Here is a 25184-nt window from a genome sequence, read left to right on the forward strand (position 1 = left end):
ATATATTGGCATGTTTAAGTGATATTTCATAAAAGTAAAGAAAACATTTTGTTTTGAATTTTGGTTAAGATAAGTGTGTAGATATTAAAAAATACTTTAGAAAAAAACTGAGACTTTTGATCGCATGATCCAACGTCCCTAAGAGAACAACAGTCAGATGTTTTGTTCATAAGTATAGACATTTATTTCGAAATTGTGACGGTACAATATCGCACAGCAAAAACCAGAGGCGTGTTCAGCAGAGCGAGAGCTCGCGCACGCTTGCCATAATTTGTGTTGCAGGTATAGGGATTATTGGCAAACGCTCGCGAACGCCTGTTCTGTTAAAAACGCATCCGTTTTTTGGTCTTTAAAACCTATTATTACTTTTGTGGGGAATAAATTTTTTTTTATTTTTTGGTATAGCAAGGTTTATAAGAGAATGTATAGCACGATCATGTGACATCAATTGACCAATATGCTTAGGATAAAAACGATATTTTCGTGTGACAGCAATTGACTAATCATATTCTTGCGATTAAAACAATATTGTAATAATGTATCATATATAGTAAATAGTACATGTGTATTTATTAATATTATATAAAGAATAAAGTAAAAATGATATCATATAGAGTAAATAATAATTATCTTTACTTTTATCCTAGCATAGTGCTAAGATATATGTTCTTCAAAACAAAAGTGCATTTCCTTTTTTTTTCTCTATGCAATCGTCTGTGTAGAAAGTGAATAGGACCTGTGTTCCCATTAGATAAATGAATCCGCAACATAAAAAGGTTTAGTAATGAGATAAGGTTTTGCTTACCATAATTTATTTTGAAAACATGATTAGAGAAGTTTAAACTATGATCAAATCAAGAATGTTACCTGAAATGAAAGAAATTGAAATGTTCAAACCAAGGCTAATAAGCGCAAGTAAGATACAACAAGAGGCCAACTGACCATGACAGTCACGTATGTGTCATAGCCTGAGTTTAATGTTTGGAAAAAAAGTTTATAAAAGCGGGTGAGGAAGGGTGGGCAAAAATATGAGGAATCCCCTAGTTTTAGGGGCCAAAACTTGGTCTTTTAGTAACAAGAGACCCGCAGGCCTTTGAGGTGATCATCAATGAATAAAACTTGAAAAATTACAAATGAGAGTTTCAATTTAGAAACTAGAGAGATATATTATTTTGAAAATAAACACTTTGATAAAGTTTACTTCTGAGATTGTAATCTAAGTTCATTTCAGTAGAAATTGGAATTCGTCTTCTACATGTATTTCGTCCTTTAGTAACAGAGTTTTCATGTGCACTCAGTTTAGACAAGTTAACCCTGACATTGTGCAGTCTCTATTTTCAGGGGTAGTACCCCACACGGAAACTGTGTCATTGTTGATCTAGCTAACATGTTTAGGAATGTTCATTGAGATGTAATTTTCTAGGCAAAAATATTCCTTTGCTAGTACTGTTTGCATGTTCTTAATTTAGGAGCATTTAATCTGGATATCCATTTGCCATTTTCGTTCATGTTTTAACTGCTGTTTGCTGAAAAAATGAGTTATATTACACGGGAGCAAATTTTCGTATAAGACTGTCAGTATATCTACATCATCTAGAATAGACATCATGCATTTATGCATAGTCCTTGTCACACTGCCACATGTACATATTAATATGTGTATTATCAAACAACAATAATCATGCACATGATTTACCGTGTGACTGCCCAGAAAGACAACTGCAGTAAAAAATGAATAACATAAATACAAGGCTTTCAGTTACTAAAACATATTGTCAACGAATAGAAAAAAGCAGATTTAATCAAGTACAAGGTTGCTGCAAAATCAGAATTAATCCTTTAGAGAATTAATCTTTTCAGAGACAGAGAGAAAGAGAGAGAGACGGGAGAGAAGAAAGAGAGAGCATACCCTGTGTATATGATCATGTTCATAATTAACTTTGTAATAAACTTAAAAGTGTTTATAGTATAATTTTACAATATTCATAAACGTACCACTGAGACCAACATACTACAACTGCATAATAAATAAATCTTATTTAAGAAATCAATGAGTTCTAGCTTCTGATGCGCCATTCAGTAAATATTTTAAAACAATCTTGACTATTAAATGTCAATCATATAATTATGATTCGAATATAAGTCAGACGAGCATATCTAATATTTTGAAGCTGTATGAGCTATAATTTTTGAGAACCTTAGATTTTTAGGTACTCTGCACAATTTATCACAATGATGGGACCTGGTTCATTTAACAGGCATGGGACAATGACTTTTTCCATAGGGAAAAGCATGGAATAAAAATCTCCTTACTATCAAGTACCCATGGGATGGAGACTTTTGTAAAAATGAGCTACAATTTTCAACTCAAGAGAAACAATTCTTTAAACATATTTTATTTTTAAACAAAGAAATAATCATTTAGGAGGGAGCTACTCCTCTTGTTATCCAGAACTGTCTCTTGCTCTTTTTAACTTAATCATGCACTAACATTGTATGAAAAGATGAAATAAGAAATAAGATGAAATAAGAAAGCTTATGCAATTCTGAGAAATAAATATGCGTCATATTGCCAATTCCATTGAGGTTTAAGAAAAATATAGCCGTTTAAGTGAACCTACCATTTCCACTTCCCCCTATTTAACACAGATTCATAGGGCTCTCTTTCAGTAATACATATTAACTTAATCTTTTAGACATCAATTGTTATTCAACCTCCTTGAATAAGAAACCTTATTCAGTACTACATACATCTACATAATATTACCATGATAAAAGCATCAAATCACTGTTACGAAATTTATTTCTCACATCCCAATACACATTCCCTATTGCAACAAAAGTCAACATACACCATATCAAGAGGTGAATTTCCGTTTAATACATCGCATGATGATCATTCGCTGTGTACTAAGATATTTTATTCATATGTTCTTTGTTTACAATTACCAATCAATGTCGAAATTATCGGCGAGAAATTATCCCGAGTTTCCTCGACGATTCATTTGGTCTTGTTTATACTTCCATGCACCATTTAAACCCTTTCGTTTCATTAATTCCTCAATCACAACTCCCTCTATTGCCTTTCGATAATACATATCGTCAAAACGCCGTTATTCGCGTGTTTCAGTTCTCACATCTTGTTTACTGCTTTCCCCATAACGGCGGGTTTGTATAGCATGCGGTATGACGTCATAACGGCCGAGCCCGATGCCTTAAATAACGAGCTCAGCTGTTTGCACGGCAGACGGTCGAGTCCACATCTGGACAACATCCACACACTGGAAATGACCATGGAAATTTCCCGTTGGGTAAATGCTCGATAATTTAGCAGTGGGAGCTGATGCAATAACCTTCTTTTATTAATCAATTTATTATATTTAAGTATATAGGCTACAGGGGAAAGATTGTATAGGAACGGGACTCCCGCACGGTTAAGTGGGATATTTAGAGCTATATTAAGGGTTTTGGCTATTTGTAATATTTGTATTTTAATCCCATCAAGTTGGGAATTAATTTATGTTATATTTACACTCCCAGAGTCTTGGGACTATCCTCGTTTAATAAACTGAAATATCTATATTTTATTTGAATCCTGACTTTGAGTTTTCTTTGGTACCAATATACAGATTTGGGAGACCCACAAGTTGCGTTTCACAACATCCCGGGTTATATATAAAACCCAAGTTCATTAAAATATAATTTATAAGCGGGACAGTTTTAAAAAACGCAACATTGGTGTCAGAAGTGGGATAGTTTTAAAAACGCAACATCACTTAGAAATACCCTTACATTTATTGTAATCCTCTCCGTATTATGATTATCATAAAAAGGATTAGTTTGAAATATTTTACCTAATACTATAAAACTTGTAGCAATTATCTTGAGTCATTTCTCACACATATTTGAAATAATCATCACTTATGCTAAGAAATTGCTCTTTTTTGGTTAATTGGATGATTTGTAGCATTTGTATTCACAATAAACATGCCGTCCTGCATGTGTTTTTCTTTTTAATTTCCATGAAAGAGGAAGTTAACATTCATTTTTAGTGAATATCTTATCTATTCTGGTTTCTAGTCTCGTTTTGAGTATGATGCCTGCCATTAGTTAAAATAGAATTCAAACACACAAGGGTAGCTGGAGATGGATAAGAATTTCATGAAATTTTTAAATGTGTTTCTACATTTTTGAAGCATTTATACAATAAAAAGGGTAAACATATGTTGATTATTGTTCTTTTCAATAGTAGTAATTAACACAGGATGAATCTCTGCCATTCATTCAGTTAACTGAAATGTGACTGATCGGTAACTGAAAGGTGACTGAATGGCATAGATATGCCATTCAGTCACCTTTCCAGACCATTCAGTTAACATTCAGTTCACTGAATGGCAGACGTTTATCCTGTGTAAAGCAGATGTTATTTTAAGGTCAAGTGTACCTTTACATATCATACGTATACATGTATACGTAATAAAAGAAGGGGGGTGATTTTTCAACTAATATAAAGATATCTTAAATATCACTTTTGGACAGGAAGGAGCGTATGCGTGAGTTTTTAAGATTGTGTATACTATGATAACTGCATTTGTTTACATGTAATTACTACATTTGAAAGAAAAATATATAAAAAAAATTGGGTTTATAATTAGACAGGTTTCTCAATGTTATTTCATAAAACCAGACAACAAATTCACTGCAGGTTTATAAATTTAATGATAAAATTGAAAACAAAACTGTTTTGAATTATTTATTCTTATCTAAGTAATTAACTTAAGCCAGAATAAGACATTCCTACTTTCTGGAGAGGCCAAATTTTACTCAAGTGGTGGCCATTCTTCACATTTAAGAGGGAGTATTTATAAACTCTCCTTCTGTATGTATATAAAAACAATTGTTAACATTGTACTTTTTGTAATTAAGTCTCCCAAAAGAAGTTTGGAGACATTCTTTTTGTAAGCGGTTTCTTCTTCTTCTTTTTGGTCTCTGAACTTGTCCATTGCGTTTCCCAGAGACTGTACACAACTCTAGGATATGATAAGCCTGCATACTCTGTTTTGAATTTTGAAATTATTGTTTTCAATTTGTGGCTGGGCAACCATAGGGGTTTTTTTTGGGGGGGGGGGGTCAAATAGGGGTGGGGTCATTGAATCCTTTGGGGAAAATTATACACTATATTGTAAATGGTTATAACTTGGAAACTGTTAAAGATATTGACATGGGTTTTTCAAATGCTAAATATGCTTAATGTTATGGTTAATATAAATGGTACATTATAGATATGATCTCTGGGGACAATTCCCCAACCCCCAGGTTTGGAAAATTACTTCATATTTTAAAAACCGTGACATCCTTACCCCTAAACCATAAATATTCTTGTTCCTTGTGTAATGGGGGATTATATGGTATATAGATTATGGCCATACGAAGGTGGTTGCGTCTACCCCGAAACAGGAAGTGCCTTAATATCTCAAATTCCTATGAGATCCCAAACCAAAAACTATTTATATTATTCTTGTTCCTTTGTTAAAGGACATCAAATGGTATGTAGGTTATGGAGCCTGGAGTTGCCCTGTTCCCCATTGAACAGGAAGTACCCAAATATCTTGAAAACGGTTGAGATCCCCACTCCTTAACCATAATTAGGGTCTTCCGTTTCCAACGGAAGACCCTTTTGTTTTTCTACGGTTTCTTTTTTTTCTTATTCTTATTATTATTATTCTTTTTATTTTTTTTCCAACTCAAATATTTCAAAAACGCTTGCATCGATTGTTTTGAAATTTACAGGTTTAATGTGTATCTAAAAGATCTCTATGATATGAAAACATTATTTGATGACGTCATCAAATTCGTCAGATATTGACGTTTTTCACGTTTTAAAAAGTGATTTTGTCCGGAGCTTTTCTCATTTTTGATTTAAGATAAAGCTATGAGATTGACAGAGTAGGTAGAACTACCGTTTTACTTATGACATAAGGCTGGAAACTCAATTTGGACACTTCCGGTCGAAACCGGATCAAAAAAATTTTTTTTGAATTTTCATGTTTTTCAATTTTTAAATTTTTACGTACGTATCTTACAGAAATGTTCATGCTGAGTTCAAAACTGAAATCTGTTTTAAAATCGGACGATGCATTACAGAGATATCGGGGTTTAAAAATTGATTTTTCCGGAAATTTTGATTCCGCGTCCTTGGTTTGTAAAATAGCGTAATGTTCAAAGTGAAATTAACTCGTACCAAAAATAATTGTTAAGTCGTACTTGAACACATTCGGATTTCTTTTTGCTTAGTCGTTCTTGAAATCGAATAGGTTTTAGTTAATTCGTACTTAAAATCATTCGGATTTTGTTAAGTCGTTCCAGGAATAATTCGATTTTTTTCATCTTTATATTTATTGGTTTTAGAGCTCTGCTTCTTACAGGAACTTCCAGCTTTACTTCCGACATTAACGGAAGACCCACTCGTTGCTTTGCAACGAGCTTTGCTCTAGTTATATATTCTTATTCCTTGTGTCAATGACCATCAAATGGTATATAGGTCATGGGCCCCAGGGTGGTCATGACCCCTTTTAAACAGGAAGTGCCCCAAATATTTTTAAAACAGTTGAGACTCCCACCCATAAATCATAAATATTCTTGTTCCTTGGGTCATGCCAGTTCCCATGATGTACAGTAAATGACCCCTCTTGTACATTATCTTAGTATATTTAAAACCTCAATTTCACTCCTAATTTCATGATTTTCAAACCAAAATAGTGGGGGGGGCAACTCCATGATAATTCAATTTTTTATATGTAAATTTTAAAAAATTAATTTTTGCGAGAAAAAAAAGGGGGGGGGGGCTGTCTCCCCCCTCCCCCCGATTCTACGTACCTGAATTTTTCTGATATGAAGTCAAGCATTTATTTTCTTATTATCATAGACATACAGAAATATTTTATCAAGCAGTTATTATGCGCAGATCATGCATTCCTCTATGGTTTTCACAGTTACATGTATCTTTACTACACGTACTTACTAAGGAGAAATACATTTCCAAAGAGATGATATCCATTCGATAACTTATAGTTCATTTAACAGTTAAGTTTCAGCTTGTCTTCTGCCACATTCAAGCACGTGTGTAATCCTAATTTAGAAATAGGTATCATGACCGGGGGCGGTTGTCATCGCAACAAGATTGTGTACTAGCGTACATTGTTAATCTAAAATCGATGTTGAATTATTATAAACAAACAAAATCATTAATTTATTATAACATTCAGTCTGGAAAGTTAACTGGAAAAACTAAAATACCAGGGGGTTTTGTTTTCTCTATCTGCTGGGCGATTGTATTTGTCTTAAATTTATAGGGTGTAAGGATACCCGCCTACTAAATACACAACCATGCCCACACGTCAACCGATTACAAATGACTGTATTATGGATTTATAAATCGTTCTAAAACATTTGATCTGATATATCCTTGTTAACAATTCAAAACTTTGAACGATTAAATTGGTTTTTATACCTACCCGACCCTCATGAAAGAATCAATTCTGACCAATGGACATTTTATATACAATACTCCACGCCAGAATGTCTCATTCATTAATTTTTCGCAGTTATAGTAGACGATCGAGTCCAAAAAAGGAAGTTTTGAGACATCATACAATGCGACCATGTACCGTGAATGCAGTTTACTTTGCGTCTATTTTCTTATTTTGAGAGTCCTTCTTATCATTGCTTGAAGATCTGGGAAGACCTTGAATATTGTTAATCTTTATGTATGTTCATTACATAACACGTGAAACTGTTTTCATTCAACCCACTTGAAGCGTGAAATAATGAAATAATTTAAATGAAAACAATATAACTAGACCTCATAAATCCCATATCAAACGGCATATTACTCGAATCTGCTTGTCTTTTCAATGAATTTTTAACAGCGGCAAATTTTAAAATATATTTTCAAAGGTAATGGTAGCTGCAAGTCTGTAGTCCTTGTGTGAAAAATTTCGGATGGTAGTCAATTTTACCTGGATCCAGACCGAGGACTACATATATGCAGCTAAGTGTCTAATAATGCTTCCAATGAAATACTTCGTTTAGTAATGCAAGCCTTTAAGATAGCAATACTTATATTTGTTTAAAAAATAACACCCCAATACTTCGTCTTACATTCGCTATTTGTGGAACAAGCATATTAGTATCAGTCCGACCCTCACCATATACATTGTTCGATTGCACTAGAATTGCATTGTTTTGCATGTACACAATTTCTTTTAAAAAATTAAACATTTAAAGTGTTTATCTTTATGGCTATAAATTTATATGTACACATAGCGTACACACGTGATTCAAAATAACCCAGACGGAAAACGGTAAAGAATTAAGTCATTGAGTCTAAATTTTATAGAATTTGTAAAAAAAAAACCCAAAACATTGCGGGTCTGAATGTTTGGTAATGTGTCAATCTATCAATATACAGTTTGTTAATTATTTTCGATTGCTATGGCTGCAGCATATTTGATGAACATTGAACAACATTCTTTCCATGCCACTTTTTTCCATGGAAGATAGCGGGTACAATTACAAGGAATTTATAAAATTTATGAAATTACCTCTTTAGAATTGTGTATGTAATAAATAATTTATAAATTGTTGCTGAAGGTTGTTTGGTATTTTCGTTTGTAGATGTTTTGCAAATGTTAATCGCGAAACGCGGGGCAAGTCATAATTATTATCCCTAATAAACGTAACTAAAAAATAAGCGACTTTGGATTCAGGCAAATATTATCGTAAACGTTTACAAAGTTCACTTGTTAAAATCATTTCCACGATGATAATATTATCTTCATCGTAAATCAGTACTTTGTTTTGCTTTAAAAGAAATGTTCAATCGGAAGCAATCCCGAGTTCGTTTAAAGGGGCATGGTCACGATTTTGGTCAAAAATTATTTTTCTGATTTTAATGTGTATGTTGCTTCAGTAAGGCATTCTCAATCGGCAACCAAAATTCGAGTGTCATTTGTTGAGTTATAAGCGAGTTACAGAGCTTACAATTCTTCGCTATAATACCAAAGCTTTTGTTTACATTTTGAATGTTGATGTAAAAATTCACGTTTTAGACCTAGAGTGAATGTGTTAATCGTTAGGGACTGTTTATTCATGCTTAAAATGAATAGAAAAATAATAGATAAATCAGCTTGAAAAAGAATTTTTACTGGTATATTGAACCTATGTAAACAAAAACAGGGCACGAGCCTTGTTTAGATGACGAAGAATTGTGAGCCCTGTATCTTGCTTAAAACTCATCGACTGGCACCCAAATTCCATTTGATCATTAGCAATGCATTTTAAAAGCATTGTAAGTAATAAAAACAGAAAAATAAAATTTGACCAAAATCGTGACCATGTCCCTTTAAATTGCCAGCGTACATTTGTCATGTCAGTAATTCACATTGTGCTTTATATGACGGCCGTGTATGGTGGAAAAGTTGAATTTAACTAAACACGATCTCGTTGCGAGCAACGAGTGGGTCTTCCGTCCAATTTTTGAATAGATTAGATTAAACTTATCACTTCAAAGATAAAATCGTAGATCTAAGCGAAAAATAGTAAAAAAAAAAATTGCGGCAATGGGGGCTTGAACCCGGGTCACCTGGGCCATGTCCACGACTCTATCGACTCTCGCTTCAGAACTTTGATGCTTAATTTCTCGAGAATGCCTGAATTACCTGAAGGCACCTTGTTGCGAGCAACAAGTGGGTCTTTCGTTTGATTTTGAATTGATAGGGTTCAATTAAACTGTTGACATTTGGTACAATATACTATCATATTAACTTCCTTTTAAACTAATTTTTCAACCTACACTGCGAAATACAGATTTTCGGAAAACGTCATTTTTAAACTTCAATATCTCTGCAATGCGTTGACCGATTTTAAAACGATTTTTAGTTATGTATTCAGTACAAAAATGTCAACAAAAGGCATATGCTTTAAAATTCCAAAAATCGAAATATTAGAATCACTTCCGGTGACGACCAGAAGTGACGGACGACCTGCTCATATTAAAATTTGATAAGTTTAAAACAAATTCTGAAAAAAAATTGTAGATTATTTGATTTAAAAAAAAATTTAAAACACAATTTTCCAAAAATGCTGTTTGAGCGGACCGGAAGTGACGGACGATCGTAGTTTTACCTGATCGGCCCTAGAAATTCAAAAATCTATCATTCCTGAAACTTTCGATTTTCTGTCTCTAATCGTTTTTGCGTAAAAGGAAGGACAAGATCACTTTTTACAAAAAGAAAAACGAATATAACGGCCGACTGAAAGTGACGTCATCAACAAAAATGTACATGATAAAAGACCTTGATATTTTGTATTATTCGTGAAATTTTCATAAAAATCCATCCTAGTGTAACGTGTCGAGGGGTCCGTACCTAGTAAATTCTAGGGTCTGGGGGTTGAATATAAAAAAATATCGAACAATAATAATTTTCCTCTCTAAAATGATTAGTGATTACAATTGGCCTACAAATATTTACAAAATGGCCTTCCCTTACTTAGGGTAAAATCACAAATGAATCTGGTCGGCCGGGATTGTAACTTTATTAATACCACGAGGTAAACACTATTATATGCCTTATTCAGGCGGTAGTGAATACCCGCGGCACGCCCTAGCTGGGTAACCTACTGAAGAGGTAAACCCTTAGTAGAGGCAGTCACTGTGTTAATGCCTTATGCAGGACGGACAGTGTACAACCTCTAACTAAAGGCGTACCCCTTCCCTAATACTACTAGAGTATCAGCGACGACTAAGCCAGGCTAACCTCCGAGAGGACAGCCTCTATAATAACCAACTAGTGGCAAACACGGTTGGTCCTATTAACTATGAAAATGTGGTAAGCCTATCTCTCAAGGCAACCCACCTACCAAAACCGTACCTTAGTCTCGCAATTTCTCTCTCTCTTCTCTATGAAGACTGCTAGGGAAAAGAACGCTGCGGCTGCAACGCGCTCGTCTTTATACCCTCTGTGGGTCACGTGACAATCTCCGCTGGTTGCTAGGCGACAATACAAACACAGCAATCATGTGCCGTACGCATGATTCAACATTACATAACTTAAAATCGTTACACTACCCACGCCTTCGATGACATGCGACCCGCATGTAAATAAAATGTGAAAACTACCAAGTTATATTTATTTAACATCAGTACTCAAACTACAAAGTTTCTTAACTTTGCAGAAATAAACAATTTTCCTTTAAAAAGTGCATTTCAAATGATTTACATATCAAACACAACTTTTTCTTCATCACTCTGTGTAGACCTTGCATAGGTTGGACCGTCTTGCATTCGATGGTCTGCCGCCTGAAAAGCATCCAACCCAACAGCATGTCTCACGGCATCATTGAGATCAATGGGCCTTGCTTGTCGAACCCTTAGACGCATGTCTCTATCTCTCAGGGCGTCTATAAACTGCTCTTTGGAAAGCGTCTCTTTTACCTCAACTGGTGCTGTTGGGTAGGCAAGATTGGTAAGCCTCCTTATATCCTGACCTAATTCAGGCAATGAATCTGAGGCTTTCTGTCGTCTCTCACGCAGTTGAGCTCTATAGAGTTCTGTCTGATTTGTCGGGGAGAACCTCTCTTCAAGCGCCTTGCACAATAGTCTGTAGTTGCACTTGTCACCCTCTGGTAGGTTTCCTAAAACACCCTGGGCTTGACCCCTCAATGATACCGCCAAATGCATCCCCATGTCTGAAACAGACCATTTGTTAAGGGCGGCACAAATTTCAAAATGTGATTTGAAATCAACCCAGGATGAACTGCAATCAAACTTGTCTGCCTTAACACCTGAACGGACGGGCTCATTGTCATCCTTTTTCTGACGCCTGCGTGTTACATTGTCCTTGTAAGGCCTTGAGTCATCAGGGTCATCAATGGCTGCAGAGTCGATATATGGTGTACTTGATACACGTTGCTTGCGGTTTGTCAGCTCATTGAAGTTTTCCACAAAACTATGCTCGTCATCTCCAAGAAAACTGGTGGTCTTCTTTAATTGCTTAGGTTTCGCACCATAACTCTTATATGACTTTTCACCCAGTAATGTGGTGTGCCTGCTGTCAGGTATGCCTGAATCTCTGGCGTGCGATTTCTCAGCTGTCTTAGGCAACCCGTCATGCAACTGCCGCAATTCTTTTTCTAATGCGCTCATCATAATTAAATATTTAAACACAATACAATCAAAAGAATTTATTCCGACCAAAATTCACATAAAGTAATCAGCTAATAATTAAACAGTTACCCAGATCCCACCGCGCTGCCACCATTTATTTTTGTAACGTGTCGAGGGGTCCGTACCTAGTAAATTCTAGGGTCTGGGGGTTGAATATAAAAAAAATATCGAACAATAATAATTTTCCTCTCTAAAATGATAAGTGATTACAATTGGCCTACAAATATTTACAAAATGGCCTTCCCTTACTTAGGGTAAAATCACAAATGAATCTGGTCGGCCGGGATTGTAACTTTATTAATACCACGAGGTAAACACTATTATATGCCTTATTCAGGCGGTAGTGAATACCCGCGGCACGCCCTAGCTGGGTAACCTACTGAAGAGGTAAACCCTTAGTAGAGGCAGTCACTGTGTTAATGCCTTATGCAGGACGGACAGTGTACAACCTCTAACTAAAGGCGTACCCCTTCCCTAATACTACTAGAGTATCAGCGACGACTAAGCCAGGCTAACCTCCGAGAGGACAGCCTCTATAATAACCAACTAGTGGCAAACACGGTTGGTCCTATTAACTATGAAAATGTGGTAAGCCTATCTCTCAAGGCAACCCACCTACCAAAACCGTACCTTAGTCTCGCAATTTCTCTCTCTCTTCTCTATGAAGACTGCTAGGGAAAAGAACGCTGCGGCTGCGACGCGCTCGTCTTTATACCCTCTGTGGGTCACGTGACAATCTCCGCTGGTTGCTAGGCGACAATACAAACACAGCTATCATGTGCCGTACGCATGATTCAACATTACATAACTTAAAATCGTTACACTAGCATATTTGAGATATTTGAGTTTTAAGAAAAATGTTAAGAAAAAAAGAATAATAATAGTGAAAAATAGAGAAAAAGAAACCTAACAAAAACAATAGAGTCTTCCGTTGGAAACGGAAGACACTAATGACCATGCATTGACCATTTTTTTAACACATCTTCCAGTACTGAAACAATTAAAAATGTCTCAGTAAATCAGTGGAGCGTTAAACATGTGTACGTCCATCTCTACAAGCACATACACTGTCGTCTGGGCGACGTCCTGAATACAGCTAGCGACCCTACTATCGATCGGTTACCTGAGTCTCATAATGTATCTAAATATAGAAAGGGGCACCGTTATGAAACAAACAACAAAAATAAGAGGTTTATCTTTATGAAATGAAAATGTACATATGAATAAAAACATTTGGGAAGTTTATGTGGAATCATCTTTACGCGCTGCATGTATTAATTAGTGCATTACAAGAAGCCCTTTCATAACCTCCTAAACGTGCACACCCCCACAAAAATGGACCAATCTAACAACCAATTGTTTCTGCAAATACTGACTATAAATTACGAAAAAATCAAATTGAATACTACGGAAGGATACATAATTAATTTTTTTTACATGTTTTCTTAAAAAATGATTAGAAATTTTTATTCATTTACTAGTAATTGACAAAAAACTTTTGACGCCTCTAACTCACTAATTATAGGGACCAGCCACTTTTTCTATATATCGAATGAAAGGTCTCGGTAAGACCAAAACTTTTAAATACTTTTTATAACAAATTATTATTAGGTAGAAAACTAAAATGGAAAATGCCCGAATTTTTTTGCATTTTTTCTAACCTTTGTTTCAACATCTATACCACTCCTTTTATTTGCATTTAAATAACAAATAAAATACGTCTTGCACAAATTCAATGTATCAGCTTCCAAACCGTACCATCCTTGAGGCTCTGCCAATCAGCGTTAAAGCTAAACCCATCAGACAAAAGAAGTCGTTAAATTTTTCTAAAAGGGGAATAACTCAAAATCGGATTAGGATTTTCATTAATTAAAATATGCAACGACAACATCATGTGGCATGTTATCTCATCTGAAAATTTCAAAACAATCGGTGAACAAACGAGCGAGATATTAAGGATCAAAGTTGGCGTCTAGAAGAAAAAAAAATTGAATTTTTTTTTAGAATAATAGTAAGGTCTTCCGCTCCCAGAGGAAGACCTTAATTAGTGCAAATTAGCCATGGCCCGAGACCATCTGATGCTTACGGAAATTACTTTAAGTAGAAAAGTAGCCTTATTTTGGAATTATAAAACCATGAGAAGATCATATATTTATAACTAAACCCCACGCAAAAGTTGTGAGGGGTTATAATATGTTTTTGACTTGTCTGTAAGTCGATTTGTCCGTTAGGTTTTTTTTATGTAAAGCAACTCCTCTTAAACCGTCGCACAGAATTTCACTAAAGTTTGAAGGGAAGTAAATCTTAACATGTACATGTGCGTATAACCAGAATATTCCTGTTCTATTATTTTTCTAAGAATTTTGGCTCTTTTGAAATTATAGTCTCCTGGTCATTCATTGAATGTTCTCTAATGAACACTTTGAAACACAATTCCACTTGAACCACTGCGTAAAATTTGTTGACACTTTGAAGGGAATTAGTACATAATGTGAATTTAGAGTTTTGTTGTAAAGATGAAAGTATATACCAGGGCGGTATGTGAATATTTGCTGGAACTTGCAGCTTTGATATGTAATGATTTTATGGGATGCCCATTTATAAAATTATTTTGTGCTTTTAAAATGCATACTCAGCCATTTATTGTGTGTATCCCTGCAAGATGTTCATGAACAGTTCATGAGGATCACATGAACTCATTTATGATAAGTGTTGTTAAGTAATTGGGGAGTGTTGAATATGTTCCTTTGAACTACTTATTTTTTCCTTTAAATTGAACACTGTCTAAGGCCTATAATTAAGACAAAACACTTTTTCAGCTAATGCATGCATCTTTTAAAGAACATGTCAATGACATATTATACTAGTATGTTGAAAAGTACACTCTTGCTGTGGCCTTCTTAATGACATTTGTGAATATAAACATGTACCTGTGTTAATGTTATAGCACCAATGTAGATTTTACAAACAATTAGGTACAAATAATTTAAGATTCTAAATATGTATTTTTAGTCATCAAAATTTAAAACAAAAATGAGTCTCCTTGCAACAGTGAAAAGTAAGAAGGGAAATGTTTTATGGGTTAACATAAACAGAAATATTTTATTACTATTCAATAGAATTGGTTATTGTTGGTATTTATTTTCTCAAAATTTGTTCAACCTTATTGTTATAAGCTCTATTAAGTCATTCCAAAAAGAATATGTTATTGATGGTACATATAATAATAATATTTGACAAATTACCTAAAGATATACATGTTATTAGAATTGCTGTTTAAGGGGAAATTGTTTGAATGTGATCGATTGTTAGTACATGTAATTGATCATTAGATCGATATATTGACATCTAATAATTAATACATTGGTTGTTTCAACATTGCTTTTACTAGACTATATGATCGGACAATTGAATCATAAGTGTTTAGTTAACCCAAACATACAATCAGTTAAGATGATATATTTACAGAACTTTTTATCATCTGGGATAAAATATCCCAACATGGTGATTTATAGGATTATATTTACACAACGTATTATTCCCTCTATTTCTTACGAAAACTAATTGTTAATTCATAGTCTATAGAAACAGCCAGACTGAAATCTATATGCCCCGTTCATCGGTTGGTCAAAATCTACAGCGGCTGAAACTTGAGTAGAAATTGACAGGTCTGAAATTGACACACCCTGTTTATCGATTGGTCTAACCCTACAGCGACCTACAAAATATCACGGACTGCACGAAATAATCATGATGATGCCAGACTCTCAGTCTCACAGGAAACGATTAGGTTGTTCCTTTTAGCTAACCTACTTACGTACATTAACAGTAATTAAGCGAATTTTACTTACTTTTCATAATCAAATTATTGATTTATTAAAGAGAGATGTTAATATAAGCAATAAAATGCTTTCTTTGATGATCCATGCGGGTTATGAAGGTAACCATCATTGCAGAAAGAATTTACATAACCCGCTAAGTGGGTAATGTATTTTTTTCTGCAATGTCGCTACCTTCATATCCCGAATGAATCACCATAAAAAGCATTTTATTGTTTAACTAAATCCTATGAAAGCCTTTTAGAGGATTATTTATCCTATCAACACCAATGATGGAAGAAAAAATCCCACGGGAGTTTATATCCCACAAAGGTTTTTTTCTCCCATGGGATTTGTGTGGGGTTTGAGATGGGATGAAAAATCCCACCAATCTCCCATTGGATTTTGATATTTGAGAGACAATTATGAGAAAACTTGAGCAATGTGTACATTCATGCTGACATGATAGGATCAGAGTAAAATGTCCCACCAAAATATATAAACAAAAGTAAGTTATGTATAACGGAAAGGGTAGCTAAAAGTCCGGACTGTGTCGTGTCCGGACTTAGATGTCGCACAGTTAAGTTTAAATCTTTAAATATAAGATGCTAATTTTGTTAAAATCTTTTCTCTCAAATCAACTGTCCAAATTTTTGTAGTTGTAACTTTTCAGTGAGACAGTCAAATCCGATTTTTTTCACCGGTTTTTTTTAATATGAATTAAGTGTTGATAAAGTTTAAAAGAGAACAGAAATCAGGAAAATAATTTAACACCATATAACTTCCGAGTTTCAAAAACAGCTATTGATTTTAAAATTGCATCAGAACTATAAAGATACTTAAAAAGTAATGTCAGTAAACACGCGATAAAATGTCCGTGCAAAAGATTGACCAAAAAGAAAAAATAATTATCCTTTTGAAAATAAACTTGTGTATGTCATTTTAATAATGCCCTAAAATTAAAGAAACATAGGAATCTTTATTAATGCTTGTTATATGTTTGCTTATCTACCTCCCGGCAGTTTAAAAAGCGTTGATGTATTTAAAAGTTGTGGAGAGGTTTTATTTTTTCTTTAAACACCTTTATCTGTCTATCATATGTTCGGGGAGGGGGTTATTGCATGAAGATTCATCGGAAGTGGATCTGAATTAGCTGCAGAACTTTAACTAAATCTAGATATCTAAAACGTGTTGTTCTCTTTTGTTAAAATTGTAAGAAATCTAGAATTGTAGAAAATTATTAATTCTACTTCAAACAATAAAAGATAATAAAAGGAAGTATAGAAGAAAAAAAATGATGCACTTAGAAAATTTGATGTTCGTAACGTCGTGACGTTTTCGACCAGCAACGTCAAAGTCGTGTTAATATCTTTTATTAAAATTGTCATAAAATGCTTAAAACACACCAGATCATGGATATCTTAGTATATTTGTATTCAGAAAGAGTTGACTAACTGGAATTGACAAACAAGTGAGTTTGAGAATATTTTGACTTTAAGGGCCCTGTTCTCGTGACGGCAGTCATATTATGTTTTGTTTTTTTTTACTCATTCATATGTTTGGATTGTTTCTATTGAAATTCGTTTCAGTACATTTCTTTTTTTTTTTATTTTGGATCTACCATTACCGAAACTGAATGTGTGTATAAATGTTTTTATGTAAGTAGTTTACACGCAATAATACATGGTCAAGTACCTTTGCAATGTGTTTTTTGTGTTATGATTTTAAATGCATATGTTAACACAACTTTAAAGTAAATTGACTCAAAACGTAGTAGTTTTTTTTTTTAATTGGGTATGATGACATCAAGGAGTTATTTTTTGTAGAAAAACATGACACCATGCTCTTCAGTGAAATCAAAAAGTAATCATAATTACAATTCTTTTCCCAAACATATGGATTTCTCGTATACAAAATAAGAGTGATTTTCTGATTACTCTCCACTACGTATACTCAACAACCTGTAATCGATTTTAAAAAAGATAATAGTTTGTATAATGCCTTTTAGAATTTACACAGTAGCCAAAGCAAATTTTGAAATATGTTTTGGGTAGATACGCGATAAGGTTCAAGAAATTTTTATTATCATCGTTAGGATTAACAAGGTGGTAAAAATGTCTAAATAAAATTCCGAAGTTTAATTTTTTTCTGGAAATAAATAATTTTCTTAAGTTCATTACGTGTAATTAATAACCTATTAAAAGTAAGTAGGACGTTTCTTATTGATAAAAAGGGGACTGGTACCAATCTTTGTTGTATGATCTATGTATAAATATATATGATGCACCATGACACAGGGAACAAAAATATGAATGATTTAAAGTTGGTATTTCGAAGGTTTTCAAAATATGTGAACATTTCTTGTTTCAGAGGATCGGGACCACTCCTATGGGTCGTGTCCTATATGTCATTTAATGCGCCGTAACACAACAAACAATATGGTATGGGCTTGAATCTAAAAAATATCTCAACATATTTAGACTTTCCCGTCTCAGAGGGGTCAGAAAAACCCCCATACAGTCAAGACCTGTATACCATTTGATAGCAAAGGAACAAGGACATAAGGTTTAATGTTAAAAATATCAATGGTTTTCAAATAAGTTTGTAATCCTCAGTTCCAAGGGGTTAGGATGACCTGGGTTCTGGTTAATGTATCTTGCCATATGCAGGAAGTATATCTATGGTTAAGGGGTAGAGATTTTCACTAGATATTTCACAACTTAAGGACGTTGGATCCTGCGATCAAAAGTCTTTAAGTTCATTATAAAGTATTTTTTAAACATCTACACACATATTTAAACCAAAATTCAAAACTAAATTTTGGGGTCTATATGCTCCTTTCGGTGCTACGGTGTATTTAATATGACCTTTCTGCACTGAAAGTGCAAATTGCACATAGATCGCTTTTCCCTCTATAATTTTTTTTATCGAAATGAACCATGGTATAAAATAGAAATTTACATTATTAGAATTAATAAAATTAAAATTATCGTAATGAAAAAGTTAGCAATTTCTTCACCTTATGGATATTTTGACCTTTTGGCACTAAAAAAAATACTATTTTTATTCATAAACGATTCAACATGCAATTAAATAATTTAAAAGTCTTAAACTTTTTCTCAAATTCTGACAGACTTGTCAAAAGAAACTTAAATATTCAGAAAATAAAGCCAAAATTATGGGTCTATAGTGTAAATTTTGAGATATGTTGTGTAATAAGCTAGTTTAGGGGAAAATTGGAGTTTATTTTTTCTTTACTTTTATGAAATATCACTTAAACATGTCAATATATGTCGATAGAAACATTGAAATATTGTTGAAATATGTTTTTTGAAACAACACTAAGATATCCCAATGCATAAACTATCTGAAAATTTGGTCTGCACGGAAAAAAAGAAAGCCCAAATGACGGTACTCTAAAACAACTGAGTTATGAAAAATGTTCATTTTCTTCTTAAAAACCTTCCGCCACAAAATATAGTCCCCTACTACACTCTCTAAATATGGAATTTTTCCTTCACTATTTCATTCAATATAGTTTATTTAGCATTGTAAAAAAGGAATTTACAAGTAGAATTCATATATGACACAGAATTTTCAGACTGGAGGTGACACAAAATGGCTACCCAAAATCAGAGGATCGAACCTCTTTAAAACGTGTTAGAAAATTGTGTCGAGGGGAATGATTCCAGAGCACTTGCCCATTTAATTTTGTTACACTATATGTAAATGTAGTAATGTTAAATCCGGTCAACAAGATACGGGAAACTGCAAATGGCAATCGTTTATAAAAACAAAAAAGTGAGTTTTTTTTAGAGATGGATACAACTTTATTTCATTATCGAAAAATTTTAATGAAAACATATTACTTAACTTGGCTCATTCTGTGATATACGATTAGTCATATAGACCAGTAAGTTCATCATTGGAATAATCGATCTCCAAAACGAGATTGTAAGTACATCAGATATGTTGATATTTTTGATATTAAAGCTTTTTTGCGTAGTTTGCTTTTAGAACCAAAAAAAAATTAATGTAAATATCTATGTGTGGTTTTTAACCTATTTTCTTATATATTTGTTTTTAAGTTATTGCTTCCACCACTTTTTAATGATTTTAAATAATAAAAAAAATACACATACCTGTAAAAAAATACAATTAAAATCGATCAAAGGCAGAAAATCTTAGATATCATCATTTACACATTATCAATTTTTCTCGGAAAACTTCATCGGTTCAAACACGGATTTTTTATGGAGATTTTTAATGGGAAATGTTACATACTGTGGAATCATTAGATTTCGTGGTGGCTCAATTTTCATGGTTTTCTTCGGTACCTCTCATCCACGAAAAAACATCCTCCACGAATTGATAAATTAGGGTAATAAAGTCATATCCTTTTGTAGATTTGTAGATATATAAGAATACACGATATGACGTCCCCACGAACCTGTAAAATTTAAGCCATTCACGAAAATTGGCCCTCACGAAATTTAATGATTCCACAGTATTAGGTTGTGGTTTATGTGAAATGTGTTTATGTAAGTACCATGGGCGATTTGTTTCTCGGTTTATTTTTTCTCGTTCATTGAATCTATTTAAAAATAAGATAAGACACTTGTGGAGATCAAGGTATTATTAAACACTTTCCATTTTGTTTAAATTGTGTGAGAATTGCTTTTCTGGTGATTTAGTTAATATTTCTAATTTTTAGTTTTTGTTTTTGTTTTGCTTCCATACCTTGCTTTATCTTATTCTTTTCTTTTTCAATCGATGAGGTACATTATTCCTTTTCATGACTACAGTCTGTGTTATTATTAGAATGTTTTTTATCACCAAGTATTGGTCAAATATCCCCTTCTTCGTGCAATTCTACATCATCTTTTCTTCGACGGACTGTAATTAAAGAAAATAAAAGTATGTATTATTTTCATAGAACGGTATGGGTGTCATTTGATGTAAACTATGTATCACCTCAAAATTAGGTCAAAAATATTGTATTGTGTAGTTTTGAAAATGATACCCACACTTAAAAGAAATATCAAAAATATTGTTTTATCCTGTTTCGTTCGTCCGAACGTTTGTAGATCGGTATTTTATGTTTTTCATTCCAATACTGCTCTTGTATTTTATGCATTAGACTTATCATCTGCTAGAATATGATTTTAATTGTTATGTTGATTTGTAACTAGATTTTTATAATGCCAAAATAAGTTTACAATGTGACAGCAAACCGAGTTTCATTTTGTATTAACGGAGCTCATAATCCTTTCTTTGATATTTAAAAATACATCAAAGTACGATGCTTACATGTGCTAATGAAATGCCAAAAAACCTTCTCGAAAACTATTTGAGTAATTATATTCACAAATGATGCATTATGATAAAGATATATAGCAGAAAAGATAAAATTCATTCGCTTGTTATGTAAATCTTAGTTTAATGAATAAAATGAATTTAAATGATGAAATTCATTCGCATGTTTATGTAAAATCTTAATAATGAATCAAATGGATCTAAATATTTAAAGAAATACTTAAAGAGGAAACTTGTATTTTAATCAATAGTTTAATTTTTGGAACAATACATAAAATAAATTTTAAAAGTGTATTTAACATATAAATTACAATGCCAGCCTCTACATGTACCAAAACATGTCTATTTATGACGTTGCGTAACTACTGTCAGTTCAAGCATCTTTTACAACATACACCATAACATAGCATTGAATTCTCAAAACATAACATTGGAATCGGACACCATAGCATTGAAATCTCATATCATAGCAAACAATCTCATAGATTCTCATTCGTCATATCATACCATAGCGTACCATATTACATTATTTTAAATCGGTTTAAAATGCTTTTATTTTAAAAACAAATAAATGTTCAGATTGCAGATTAGTGGTAAATTTTGGCTTCTTGTCATTTTTCTCAAAATGTTTGGAACTCTTCTGTGTATGCATATGGGGGCGTTTTTGTTCAAATTTCATACCATACCATACCACAGCATAGCATAGCATACATGTACCATATCATTAAGCTCTTCATTTCAAATTCTCATAGCATATCCTACAAATCCCATAGCATATCATTAAAATCGCATATCATGGCATATTATAAAATTAAAGAAGATTTGCACGAAATGACTAGATTTATATTTATGTCAGACTCTGCATATTTTAGAGGAAAGCAACATGTTTGACATAAACGTTGCCTACCTAAGCAACAATAACTATAACTCTGATCAAATCAGCATTACAGAATCAAAATATCTTGACAATTAGGTATAGTAAACATGCATGGTGAATCTTCAACAAAATGTTGAAAAATAATCTACCGATTGTTATCCACGTATTCAAACCCCCCTCTATTGATTGAGTATTTGTGAAAGAGTTTGATCTATTCCTGTTTTTAAAACCCCTCTGTGGCCCCATTTTTTCTAGGTAATCATGGTTTGATCAAACTTTAATCTGTACAACCTGTGCTGTCAGACAAGTTTCAGATGTTTTGGCTGGATGCTTTTTCAGAAGATTTTGATTTTTTTTCTCTATTATCTTTATGTGTTCCTACATAAAAATTGGACTACCTCCTCCCTTTTTTATGTCCTACCCATACCCAAGGGATCATGATATAAACAAAATGTAGCTGTTTACATTATCAATATTACTGTACATGCCCAATATGTTTAAATCTGCGATTGAATATATATCAGGACAGCAGACGATTCAAGTACCATTTAAATGCTTTTGACGACGGTTTTGAACGATAGACCTTACAGCAATGAGTTAAATTCCAAAGCCTTTTAACTCTATCGTTGGCCAACGATGAATATTTAGGATAGTTACAAAAGAATTAGCTTTGTTCTCCATACAGAAAACCGTACATATTTAGACTGAAGTATGTGTACGATGTGCTAACTGTATTCAAAAACTTTAAATCTATATCTCTGAACTGGGAATTTCAGAAGAAAAAAGCCTTTTTTCATTAGTCATTTATGTTTGAATTTCAATAGAAATTTCATATGATATCGATGATAACATTCAGGGCGTAAGTCATATTATATTACTGAAAAACAAATTGTTAAAAATAGAAAGGTAAAATAAATGATGACCATTGTTTTGTTCTTCTTTGAATCAATACTACTTCAGGTATATTTCTAATAAGAATAAGTAAATCTTCCGCTTCATATTCCTATATTCTATCCATTTCTTAATTGTTTATTATTAATAAAACGTTATTAGTGGAGTATGCTATAGATAAAAGAAAATGATGTGCTTACACTTTCGTTTTGAGCAAGCATTGAGGCAATGAAAGTTCCCACTACCACAAAACATACTTTGGTATGCATACTCATTTTTTTGTCTCCTTAAGAAGAGTTTGCAAGGACTCTAAAAAATGTTGTACAATGTTTCAAGTTTCTTTTCTAAGGGATATGAATTTAAAAAAAAATCTCCTTTGTTTTACATTTCTTCTGAGTACTTGTTTAGAATGCCACCTGCTGGGGCACAGACAGATTATAAAAGATAATATTTAAAAGTTAAATATTAATAAATATTCTCAAAGTTACCTGTTCCTGGTCCTATATGAAATACATTTACATTTCCTTACACGGTTCTCTGTCTCTAAGGTGCGTATATCACTCGGGCATATCACACAAACAGTCGGGTATGATACCGTCACGTGATCTCTCAGAGCAAATAAAATGTTGTACTTTAACGCCACTGTTTACGGATTCTATAGACATTGATTGCGTGGACCCTCAGGTCTACGCAGAAATATATAAGCAAGGTAAAACCGAAAGCGATGTGGAAGATTAAAGCTGCTTGGTCCGAGTTTTTGGTTTTTACGATATCAAATACTTTTCCAAAGAAACGAATCATCTAAGAAAGTTATGAACTTTCTCCTATTTACACCAGCAGCATCGGTCTCCTTTCATAGATAGAAATATTTAAACTAAATAAAATAATTTCTCTTTGGGCAAAAAAAAAACAAAAAAAAAAAAAACAAATCAAAATGCATCACGGGACTGTTTAGAAAATGGAACCATTTTGTTTCGTCCCCGAGCAAAAAACACCTTAAGAAATCTTAGCGAACAAAATGTACACGTTTTTTAAATTACCTTAATATTATGACCTTTATTTATAGCGATATCGAAGTTGTAAAACAACCATGCCGGTCTCTTCGTTAGGGGCGAATTTTAACATGAGGCGAAATGACGTAATTCCTTTTTTGTCGCTTGTTTTGTTAACAAATTTTGTCCATGATAATTTTTCATTGAAAGTCGGCTGAATTGAACGTGAAAATTACTGCAATGTCTATCATTATGCACATTCTTAGCATAACCGTCGTTTAAAAGCGTATGCGAACTTTATATAAAATCGGACCAAGCTGTTTTAAACTTTAGCATGAGCTAGCCTATTTCCTGTGCGGGGAACCCGGGTAGGCTAGAGAACCAGGCTAAAACACTTTTTATCTGAATTGGGAATTTATGCCATGAGCACGTATTAGACTTAATTGTAAAGTTGTCGGTAAATAGTACAGAAACAGAGTGTTCCTTTTAAGGTATTCGATGTATAACGACCACATTTTTTACCTTATAAAGGAATGGTCCGATATGATATCATTTTGAAGGTGTTATCAAATAAAATACTCCACAATTTTCAAAATTTTGATTATGGTCCAACTAATTTCACATGAATTTTGCATTGAAGTCCATGGTCAACGTATGTTTTTTTTAAGATATTGTAAAAAGTAACTTCGTAAAGCATTTCGTTGGTTAAAACATGCATAAACTTTACTAAAATATGAAATGAAATTAATCATTTACCGCAGATATTTTGACGAAATTGAAATTTTCTTTTTTTTCATCAAGGGGAGATAACTCTTTAAAATTGTTTTAGGTGCAAAATGACCGGCTTTTTATATGTTATCAGTCATGTGAATTTGTTTCATGTCCCTTTCAATGTTACCAGCAATAAATATTGAACTAGTTTAAAATGTCATTGAATATCCCTTCCTTATACATTGAATACCTTAAAGAAATGATAGACATGTGATATCAATTGTCAGAAATTACAACATGCTTCAAATAGCATGAATTGCGATGTTTTGTTTGTTGTTACTATTCAGTATCAA

General features: G+C 33.2%; 1 pseudogene; it reads right to left on the minus strand.

The window, feature by feature from the left end:
- The window catches only part of LOC128179686 (uncharacterized), a 160633-nt pseudogene extending 136889 nt beyond the window's left edge, over positions 1 to 23744 (minus strand).
- Between the last annotated feature and the right edge of the window lie 1440 nt (positions 23745 to 25184).

The sequence above is a fragment of the Crassostrea angulata genome, chromosome 4 (genome assembly GCF_025612915.1).
Source record: "Crassostrea angulata isolate pt1a10 chromosome 4, ASM2561291v2, whole genome shotgun sequence".
NCBI classification, from domain to species: domain Eukaryota; kingdom Metazoa; phylum Mollusca; class Bivalvia; order Ostreida; family Ostreidae; genus Magallana; species Magallana angulata.